Here is a 12,566-nt window from a genome sequence, read left to right on the forward strand (position 1 = left end):
ACTATTTCTATCATCCCCAAGAAACAAAGGTGTTTGTTTCTAGTAATGCAACCTTTTTTGGAAAAGGAATTTCTATTGGATAGAAAATGGGAGATGATAGAACCCGAAGAGGTTCGAGAGACACCCACAATTGTAGAACCCACACCCGAAGAGCCAAGAGAGGAGATACAAGCTCTTAGAAGATCCGAGAGAGTCTCGAAACCACTTATGAGGTATGGTCTTCTTCTTGAAGAGGGCCATGATGAGCCTAACCATGGATGTGATCCAAGGACCTTCAAGGCGTTATTTGATGTCGATTCATCCAAATGGATTGAAGCTATGAAATCTGAGAAAAATTCCATGCATTAGAACCAAGTGTGGAATCTTGTGGATCCACCCGAGGGAACTGTTCAAATAGGGTGTAAATGGATTTACAAGAGGAAACTTGGGGCGGCTGGGAAGGTATTGACCTTCAAGGCGCGATTGGTGGCAAAAGGATATACTCAAAGACAAGGAGTTGACTTTGAGGAAACCTTTTCTCCAGTTGCAATGTTCAAATCTATAAGGATATTGCTAGTCATAGCTGTATGGTATGACTATGAGATATGGCAGATAGATGTCATGACAGCCTTTCTTAATGGGGATATTAAGGAAGTGATTTACATGTCTCAACCTGACGGGTTTACTGAAAGGGGATCGATTAAGGTGCCCGAATGCGCAACGAAAGTTTCATAAATATTTTAGAATGCAAAAGCGGGCACCCTAATCACTATGATGTGTAGCAAATACAAAAAACACAAAATGTCATACATAGGGTGTTTTGAAAAAATATACCTATCTCTCTCAAGATTTATGTTGGCTCCATCTTAGTTGTCAAAAAACTAAGCTCTTGAAGGGATGACCCAATCTACAAGCTTTCCAATGAGCACTCCTTGCTCAAAATAAAGCCCACCACCAACAAGCTAGTTCCCCTCTAATTTTGCATTAGAAAAATTAAAGGATTTTTCTTTGAGAAGTGTTTTCTTTCCTCAACAATTGAAGAAGTAAAATTGGAGAGAATTGACCCTAAAATTTCGGCCAAGGCATGTCTGTAGAGAAGATTAAAACTTTCTTGGTTATGGAAAAAGTTAAAGCAAAAAGTTGCGTGTGCATGCCATGCCATTAACTCAAAAGTTCCCTCCAACCCTTCACCTCCCAAGCATGCATTTTGTTTGGGCTTGTAATAATTACAAGGCCTATGGACTTTTATTTAAATGTCTCAAACATATTTGAGACCATTTAAACTTTACTTGATTTTACTCAATCCCACTAGTTTAATAATTATTTCTAATTGGGCTCTACAAGGCCCAATGTAATTTAATTAATTCAACACACGAATTAATTTAATTATTTGGACTCTACTAAGTCCACCAGTGTTTAAGTAATTCAACACTTGAATTAATTAAATTTAGTCCATAATAATGTTTATGAAAATCATAATTTTCAAATACATTATTTATTTGGCCAACTTTTAATTTAGGAACACTTCCTCAAATTAGTGTTCCTAAATTAAAAGTCACATTCCCCTTATTGAAGTCATACTTCTAGTTTTCTTGTGCTTATAAACTTCTTTATAAGCAGTTCAACACATTGAACTATTTTTACTTCTCAACGGGATCTAGAAAGTTAGCATTTGTGTAGCCCTCAATGGTTCATTGATACAACTAGCCGCAGGTTCACATCTCTATGTGATTCGGACAGAACATGTCCTTATATGAGCATACCCCAATTGCTCCATTCTTAATTATCAACTCCTTGACAATAAGAACGTCATAACTCTAATCTGATAGTACCCAACCAATCATGTTAAACGCCTAGCATCATCGCTTACATGATTCTCTAGGTATCAAATGATAGTGCCTGCAAGAACTAATCTATTATGGTTAGCGTATAGTACGGTCCATTTAACTCATATATCCCGACCGATTCAACAACTATTTGTATATCGAGAGCTGTCAAGGAAACGATACTATGTGTCATGTCTTAGTTGCATCGATGGTGTAATTTATCAAATCCCTTTCATAATTACCACCATACTCTGATAAAATATTTCATACTACATACACATTGGATATCAATACCCGAAGGTAAGCGGTGAATCCCCGACTACAATGCATCGACTCCTATATGTTTCGACAAAGCACCCAACCTTACCACCTGATGACCCCATGAGAGTCGGTAAACAAGTCAAAGTGCAATGCTAGCATATAGAGTCTCAATGTTTTCCCGGGTCATAAGGACTAATGGTGTACAACCAACCATAAATTAGGACCTTTCCACTCGATAAGTGAGAACCACTTTGAAAGTCCTTAATGGAGTGTTGTTCAGTGTACTCTACAAAGAGCACCTATCTGCATGTTCGGACATCACAATGTCTCCAAACAATTAAATATGGTACTCACATCGCAGATACTAGTCTCGAATTAGAGCGGCCTGTATCCTTCATAACGGCGGCTGAATCCACCATGAACTGTTTAGAATACACAGTATTGCAAATATGAGTTTCATTATTCTCATCATATTAGCATCTCATATTATTTCTACTATTTGTATATTCAAGAACTTTATCTATGCAACTATCATGGGTATACAGATAAAGATGTGCCAAAACAATAATTTAAAATATTATTAAAATAAATATTGTTTATACATAGAGTTTCATTGTAAACACTCGGCCAACATTTGGCTCGACGAGCACCTACTCTAACATTTACATCTATCGGAAGTGAGCATATGGAATACAAACTTCAGAGACTGATGTAGAGATAGAGGCGATGACACGCATTCTGTATGCATCCGCAATTGGTAGCATCATGTATGGGTTGATATCTACACATCTTGACTTGGCTTTTGCACTAAGTGTAGTGAGTAGATATCAATCAAACCCTGGTCTTCCACACTGGAATGCTGTTAAATTGGAAGGCTATACCGACTCTAGCTTCCAAAGCGATATCGATGACTCGAAGTCAACCTCTGGGTTTGTATTCATGTTCAATGGTGTTGCTGTCTCTTGGAAGAGTTCCAAGCAAGACAGTACTGTGGATTCTACCACTAAGGCCGAATACATTGCTGCATCAGCTGCAGCAAAGGAGGCTGTTTGGATGAAGAATTTCGTCCAAGAGTTGGGCGTCTTTCCTAATGAAGTTGCTCCTGTCCCGGTGTTTTGTGACAACACGGGAGCTATATGTCAAGAAAAAGAGCCAAGGTCTCATCAGAAGTTCAAACAGGTATTGAGAAAGTACCACATCCTCCGAGAGATTGTGGAAAGAGGAGAAGTGTCGATTGACAAAGTCGGCTCCGCAGATAATGTTGCTGATCCGCTAACTAAGCCTTTACTTGGACCATTATTCGAGAGGCATCGCGAATCGATGTGTTTGAAGCATATGGGTAGTTGGCTCTAGTGCAAGTAGGAGATTGTTAGAGTAGGTGCCCGTTGAGCCAAGTGTTGGCCGATGGTTCATGTTGAAACTCTATGTATAAACAATCTTTATTTTAATAATATTTGAAATTATTGTTTTGGCATATCTTTATCTGTACTCCCATGCTAGTTGTATAGATAAAGTCCTTGAATATACAAATTGTAGAAAGAATATGGGATGCTCAAATGATGAGTATGATGAAACTCATATTTGGAATACTGTATATTCTAAACAGTTCCTAGTCGATTCAGCCGCCGCTAAGAAGGATATAGGCCGCTCGAGTTCGAGACTAGTATCTGCGATGTGAGTACCATGTTTCATTGTTTGGAGACCTTGTGATGTCCGAACATGCAGATAGGTGCTCCTTGTAGAGTGCACTGAACAACCCTCCATATAGGACTTTTCAAGTGGTTCTCACATATCAAGTGGAAATGTCTTAGTTTATGGTTGTACACCATTAGTCCTTATGACCCGGGACACCAATGAGACTCTATGAGCTAGCACTGCACTTTGACTTGTTTACCGACTGCCATGGCGTCATCAGGTGGCAAGGTTGGGTGTTTTGTCGAAACGTATAGGAGTCGATGCATTGTAGTTGGGGATTCACCATTTACCTTCGGGTATGGATATCCTATGTGATCTCATGTATATGTAGTTTGAAATCTCTGATCAGAGTATGGTGGAAATTATGTAAGGGATTTCATATATTACACCATCGATGCAACTACGACATGACACGGAGTATCAATTCTTTGACAGCTCTCGATAAACCAAGAGTTGTCGAATCGATAGGGATATATGAGTTGAAGGGACAGTACTGTACGCTAACCATAATTGAATGGTTCTTGCAGGCACTATCATTTGATACCTAGGGAATCATGTAAGCGTTGCTGCTAGGCGTTTAACATGATTGGTTGGGTACTATCAGACTTGAGTTCTGACGTTCTTATTATCTAGGAGTTGATAAGTAATAATGGAGCAATTGAGGTATGCTCATATATGGACATATTTAGTCCTGAATCACATGGAGATGTGAACACACGGCTAGTTGTATCAATGAAAATTGAGGGCCACACAAGTGCTAAATTTCTAGATCCCGTCGAGAAGTAAAATATAGTTCAATGTGTTGAACGGCTTATAAAATAGTTATAAGCACAAGAAAAATTAGAAGTATGACTTCTATAAGGGAAATGTAACTTTTGATTTGTGGAAGTGTTCCTAAATTAAAAGTTGGTCAATTAAATAATGTATTTGAAAATTTGTGATTTTCATAAAAATTATTATGGACCAAATTAAATTAATTGAAGTGTTGAATTAGTTAAACATAGTGGACCTAGTAGAGTTCAAATAATTAAATTAATTCAAGTGTTGAATTAATTAAATAACTGTAATGCCCCGAAAATTTGAGGATCCACGCGAACCACATGCATAAAAATTATTAAATTCTCTTGTATTTTAATTATTTATTTAATTGCATTAATTAATTATGTTGTGCATATTTGCATGTTTGAAATATATTTTTCTACATGGTTGCAATAAAATGTATTTTTAAAGGTTATTCGAGTTGCGATCGAGGAACGAAGACCGAGGGCTGAAAAATAGAAAATATTTTTATTAAATAATTATTTTTAATTATTTTAAATATGGGTGAAGCTTTTTCATATTTTCGAAAATAAGGGGTTTTGAGGTAATTTTATCGGTGTTGGATTTTTAACAAAAATGCGAGCGTTTTGGCAACCCGGCTATTAAATTCACAAACTTATTTTTGAAACAACCCCCTCTCATGACATTTAATTTAAAAGGAAAAGCATACGCGGAAGCATTTGAAATTAAACGGGGAAGAACATTAAATCATTTACATCATAAGCATTTTCAAAATTCGTCTACATAAACATTCACTTTTAAATCCTTCAAAAGAAAACCGAAAGTCAACATCATTCACCCCATAATTTCCAATCTAAAAGTTTCATAACAAAAGTTCAAAAGTTTCCCTTCCATAGCTATATGACTTTTTCCTCCTCGGACAATCCGCTTCAATCCTTTTTATCACCTGCATCACAAGACATTAACTTGAATAAGATAAAACTCAGTAAGCAGAAAGCTGTACATAACAAATACATATACATAGGCTTGGCTTGGAACATGGCTATAGCAATGGCAATGAACAATGAATCAGTGGCAATGAACAATGAATCAATGGCAATAAACAATGAATAATACCATCTTCAATGAACAATAGATAACAAAGCAGTAATATATCAAAACTGTGAGATGAATTAAAGGTAAGGAAATGATATTCTGTGACCTGTGACCTGTGGATAGTATCTCTTTGATATATAAATATATCAAAACTGTGAGAGATACTCATAATCATGTGATTGGCCAATGACATGCATGAATTACTATCATTCCTTGGCTTTAATCATAGGGAACTTAATTTGGGAATTTTAACAAATACTTGGTAGGCAACAATAAAGAACTAGCTCCTTATCAATGAATTCAATGGTATTCTTGGCTCAATGAACAAATAACAATACATACATCAATAATCTAACAATGGCAGGAGCTAGACATCAATAAACATGACTTATATACATATATATCATGTGAGCACTTGAAAGGAAGCTTCTACTTACAACCACGAGCACAATGGCTGCTAATGTAACCTTGATTGAATTCCTACATCAATAAACATAATAATAACCAACAATTATCAACATTAATTCAAGGAATCAACAATTCAACTTAACCCTTCCTTACTTCAAACCCTCCCAACTCCAAGAATATAAAAGTTCATACTTTATAGCTTGAAGTCTAAGATAGGAGACTCTAAAATCCAACTATAAACCTTGAAATTGGAGTAGAGAATGAAGGAGAGTAAATCTTGACGGGAAAAGAGCTAGGAACGATCCAAGGAAAAAGAAGAAATGAGAAGTGAGTAGAATAGTGTAGAAAGTGGATTAAAAGCCTATAAATACACAAAAAAAAAAATGTTTTCCACGCCATAGACACGGACCCCGTGCCGTCCTCCGTGTAGAGGTCCGTGTACACACGTAGGGGTCAGTGTACAGGTCTGTGTACCCTCTACAAAGGGCCAAAAGTGCATTTTTTCTTCCGAATTAGCCAAAGTGGTAAAATTAAAGTTGTATCCCTATGTGTTTTCTTGCATCTCCAATTAGCCCCATGTCATTTGAAGGTCTGAGTAAAAAAATATGCTCATTCTCCCAACATGTGTCAGTGCAGGAACAATGAAACAAACGACACACTTCGGGCCAATTTTGGCTCGTCTTCCCTAATGATTTGAACAAAACTCAAAACATGAAAATTATAGCCTTATACCTTATCTTTCCAATGACATTGGCCTCACATCAATTGGAGCAATAAACAAAACATTATACTAAAAACCACAACAACTGCCACATTTTTCATACCGTTTCTGCACTTCCATTTCCTATTTGGCTCAAAATCAACTTTCTATTCTACACATGCATTTCTTTAATCATCACCAACTATGAACATAATACCAAAACAATAACCATAAACAATGACCATATTTTAACCATTCCAATAAACATAACCATTACACATAATCTCAACCATCAAACCATATGAAATATCCATTACCATAATAAACCATAAATATCCAATAACCATATCTCCTAAACACCCAACCAAAAATAATATCATAAACAATAAAATGCTAAAAGGTTGGGATATTACAATTTTAATCAAAACTATGATAATATTTTAATTAATTCCTAAATCAAGCACTAGTGGGCTTAATTTGGGGGCTTAGTGGGCTTAAGCTTGATTAAGGAAATTAGTTGTATATATTATGTAAAACACCCCAAACTCCACACAACACACACGCCTCAATTTTTCAGAAATTTGGCACACCAAAACACTCCATAATCACACGGTTCACACACAACAAATTGAGAAGAAAATTTTTTCGAAAAGCTCAAGGGAAAAGTTCAAGCCAAGGTTTTGCCCCGTTCTTCGTCATCGTTAACGAATAAATCGTGCGTTTAAAATGCAAAAGCACGCCATATTCTTCCTTTACTCATCATCATACCATATTATGTAATTATGTTTGAAATTGCATGAAATCTAGTGGCACCTTTTAAGATTTTCGTTTATGCCTCTTTTATGGTTTTTAAAACATGCATGTTGATCTAAAAATCATGAATTTCTTGAACCTAAGGGCTGCCATGATTTAGGTTATGATAACACATTGTTTTACATGGGTTTGAAGGCCTAGAACACACCACACACGGTGGTAGAACAAAAGAAAACAAGCTGGAACAGAAAGTGAGTTGTGTGTATGTCAAGGGCTTGATTTCATGGGTTATGGGACTTGGATTGCTTAGGGCTGGGACCAGGGCTAGCTATGGTCCATGAGGGGTCAAGGGAAGAGTCCTAGCCACGTTAGGACTCGAGATAAGAGGCTGGGAAGGAGTCCTAGCAAGCTAGGACTCCACCCGAGAGCATGCCAAGGAAGCTGCGCAGATGTGCAGCAACTTGTGCAGGGTCAGTGGCTAGGCCAGGGGCTTTGGGGCTGGGCTATGCTAGGTCCTTAGGGTCCTAAGAAGGTGCACAATGGTTTGGGCAAGGGCTGGTGAGGCCTGGTTGGTTGCTGTGCGAGAGGGAACATGAGGGAAGCATGGCAGCATGTGATGCGCGAGAGGTTGCTGTCGTGAGTGCTGCTTCGGGCGCGATTTCAAGGGCTTGGGATGTCCTGGGCTTGGTTTGGGCATGGTCCAGGGATGGCTAGGGTCGGTTGGGGCTCGGTGGTTAAGGGCTGGTAGAAGTCCTAGACTAGTTAGGAGTCATATGGTTCATGGGAGTCTAACGCAGAAAACATGCAGAACTTGGGTCACTTTCCAGGAGGTTTTTGAGCGGGCCAGGGCTGGTTTTTCGGGCTGGACTTGGTCACTAGGGTCCATAGGTGGGTTGGATAGGTTTTGGTTCAAGGTGGTTTGGGTGTGGCTCGAGTAAATTGGGAGATAGCTCGGCGTGTTCGTCGATGTGTCAAGAACAAAAATAATAAAGCTAAAAATGAATCCGTGGGTCCACGGGTGTGGCTCATGACTTAGAAGGGTATAATAAATAATGAAAATGTTATGTTTAAAATTTGGGATTAAAATAACGAGTTTTAGATTTGATCGGGATTTAATCGCCTCACGATACGTTAATTAACGAGTTAATTGAAACGCCTAGTTTTAAGATTTATAAAATTATGAAAAATTATATTTAAGCTCAAATAATTATTATAAGTCTAATTTTTTAATTTGGGAATTTTATAATAATGTTTGGTTTAATTCGGGATTAAAACGCATTAATTCGTCACATTTAAAGATTATTTTAAAAGTCCTCGATTTATGCTAAATAAAAATATGAGAAAATTCATGTAAGCTTAAGTAATTATTTTTGACATATTAGAGTCAATTGAATTAAGAAAAAGTCGAAAACATGAAATTTTATGTCCAGGGGTAAAACAGTCATTATACACCTAGAAATTAGTAAACGTCATGGCAGTGCCCTGAATGCTATTTTATATGCTAATCTGATGATTTTAAATGATTATGAATGCTTATGAATTTTTATATGTTAAAATGTCAATTTTAAATATTTATGGAATTTTTTTGTTTATGAATTTTTATGTTAAAATGTTTATTTTAAACGTTTATGATTTAAATGTTTATTTTAAACGTTTATGATGTTAAAATGTTTATTTTAAAATGTTTATGGCTTTTTATGATTTTTATTTGTTAAAACGTTTATTTTAAAAGTTTATGGATTTTTATGATTTAACATTGGCATTTAAAAGTTATTTTGCATGCTTGGTTTAAAAGAAAAACGATATTATATGCATGTTTTTATTAAGTGATGGAAATACGAAATGTTGAAGGACGTGAAGGGTTTGTGAGTACTGCATGTTGGAGATATCGTGAGGATTATGGTCCTAGTGGGAGCCCGACGATCCTGTTTACCTGGATACGGATACGAATACGAATACGAATATGTTAATACTTTGGCCAAGGCCTAGTTGACCGATGAGAGTGTCGCTGGTATCCTCGCCGCCCAGTACTGTGGTTTTTATAGATGGATCCATCGCGCAATACGTTTAAGAATACGAATCACAATCACGATCTGAATTCAACAAACATGAATATGCATATGGATACGAATATTAATATGAATATGAATACGAATATGGATATGGATATGAATATGAATATTTTTATGTTGATATGAAAATGTTTATGAAAAAAAGTTTACGAAAATGTTATTGTTTTAAAGGTTATGCATATTCATGAAAACGATATTTTAAATAAAAGTATTTTCACTATTGCTTGTGATTTTATACATATTACTTGTTATCAAGATTATGGTGTGTTGAGTCTTTAGACTCACTAGGTGTGATTGATGCAGATGCTATTGATTATGAATATGTTAAAGGAGGTCTAGATGGTTGACTTTGCTGGACTGAAGGTGCACATAACCCGAGGACTGTCGTTAGTTTTCCGCCCTAGTTATGATTTATGATTTTAAGTAATGTTAAGGATATTTTTACGACTTTTTATTTATGCTTTTTGAGAGATTTTGAGAGGTTTAGTATGAGCTACTCTTTTCAACATTTATTGCTTTTTAAGTTTGGTAAAACGATTTACGATTTCTTGTTTGACGTTCCCCTTGGATTTTCAAGTACTAGTTGGATGTTTATTTTAAAAATGGTACAAAAGTATTTTTTGTATATGTATATGTATAGACTGAATATGTGAGAGAAAAAAAAAATTTCTAGCACGATTTAAGAAAACGAATAGCAGACGTTTCGATAACATTGGGCCTTGTAGAGCCCAATTAGAAATAATTATCAAACTTGTGGGCTTGAGTAAAATCAAGTAAGGTTTAATTGGTCTCAAATTTGTTTGAGACAATTTAAATAAAAGTCCATGGGCCTTCTAATTGTTACGAGCCCAAACAAATTGCATGCTTGGAATGTGAAGGGTTGGAGGCAACTTTTGAGTTAATGGCATGGCATGCACATGTAACTTTTTGCTTTAGCTTTTTGCACAACCAAGACTACTCGTCCTTCTCTCCATACACAACCTCTTGGCCGAAATTTTTGATGATTATTCTCTCAATTTTCTTCTTCAATTGTTAAGGTATGAAAACACTTCTCAAAAGCAAAATCTTCTAATTTTTCTAGTGCAAAATTAGAGGGGAACTAGCTTGTTGGTGGTGGGCTATATTTTGAGCAAAGAGTGCTCAAATGAGGCTTGTAGATTGTCATCCTTTGAAGAGCTTAGTTGTTTGACAACTAAGTTGGAGCCACAATCAATCTTTGGGATGGATAGGTAATTTCTAAAACACCTTATGTATGACATTTTGTGATTTTCTTATTTGCTACACACTATAGGATTGAGGTGTTCGATTTTTGCGCATGAAAAATTATTTTGAAACTTCCGTTGCGCATTCGGGCACCTTAATCGATCCCCTTTCATTTCTTTTGAATGTCTACTATGGCATGGTTTTTATCTAACCAGTCCATTCCCAGAATGACGTCAAACTCAATCATATTGAGTTGAATTAATTCCGCCTTAAAAATTTGTTTACTGATACAAACTTGACGGTTTCGATACACCTTGTGATTTAAATTGTTTTGTTAGCAGATGTTGCCACTCTTAATGGTTCAGTAAGAATTTCATGCTCAAGTTTCAGCTTCTTAGAAAATCTTCTAGACAAAAATGAGTGCGTAGCACCACAATCAAACAAAACGTATGCAGGTATTTCATTGAGTAAGATAGTACCTACACCAAAGAACCACTTCGTTGGTGTTATCATCTTCTTCCTGGGTTATTGCATACACCCGAGCATTAGTCTTGTTTTCATTTGGTTTGTTGGGTCTCGTCCCTTTGTCTTTGTTGTCTGGACAGTCCATAATCCTGTGACCCACTTTACCGCATTTGAAACAAGCACCTGTTTTCCGATAACTTTCCCCAATGTGCTTTTGTCGACAAGTATCGCACCACTTTCCTTCTGTATTGCCAGCACTGTTAAAGATTCCTCTTGAAGGGCCACTTGAATAGTTTGGCTTCTTGAATTTCGGACCATTCTGAGAAGATTGACTGACCAATGGTCTCTTGTTCTTGTTCTCTTCTTCACGAAGTTTGATATCCGTCTTCGCGCCCATCAAATCAGCAAAATTGTTTGGATTGAATACCGCCAAAGCCGATTGAATCCGGCTGCTCAATCCTTTCTTAAAACGATGCATTTTCAATGTTTTATCGGACATGATCGTTGGAACGTAGGTTCCCAGATCATTGAACTTCGAAGTGTATTCCATTACTGTCATGTCCGATGTTTGCTTGAAGTTTTCAAACTCGCTCAACTTCTGCAGACGAAATTCGGCTGGGTAGTATTGTTTCAAAAATTATCTTCTGAAAGTCTGCAATGTGATCTACTCCACCTCAGCCAGAGATGGGGATAGAGTTTCCCACCACTTTCGTGCTCTATCCTCTAGAAAAAGGGCCACAAATTCCACTCATAATCCTTCAGGTACTTCCAGTAGGTGTAGTTGCGTCTCAACATTCTTGAGCCAGTTATGGCTGACTTCTGGATTTGGGTTTCCATCAAAATTTGGGACTCGATTTCTTCTCAGAGATTCATAATGATATTTTATCCCACGTGGTTGTGGTTCCGGTGGTGATTGAATGGCGTTGGCGAGAGGGCACACAATTCCTTGCAACGTGGCGGCTACTATGGTGGCTATAGCCATCATATCTTCCCGGCTGAGATTTACCTTTGGGGGATTCTCATCTTCGCTTTGATTAACTCTTCTGCGTTTCGATTGTTTCTGGGTGGTCTGTCTGCCATTTCCTATAAACATTTATTTTAATAATTTATTTATTTTGAAACAATGTATAATCAAAGAAATTGTTGAAGTCCTTACAATCAGTCTTTTTAAAGAAAACAATTAATCCTAAGGATTCTGAATGCAATCGAAGCTTATACTAGGAATCATCACCCTACTCATCTATAACTTCATCGTCTCCTACTGCCTCATTAATTTCTTATTCTTCAATAGGATTTTCTTCTTGGTTAGCTTCGAGTTCTTCTAAGAGC

Source organism: Primulina huaijiensis, chromosome 2 (genome assembly GCF_012295235.1).
Source record: "Primulina huaijiensis isolate GDHJ02 chromosome 2, ASM1229523v2, whole genome shotgun sequence".
Lineage (NCBI taxonomy): Eukaryota > Viridiplantae > Streptophyta > Magnoliopsida > Lamiales > Gesneriaceae > Primulina > Primulina huaijiensis.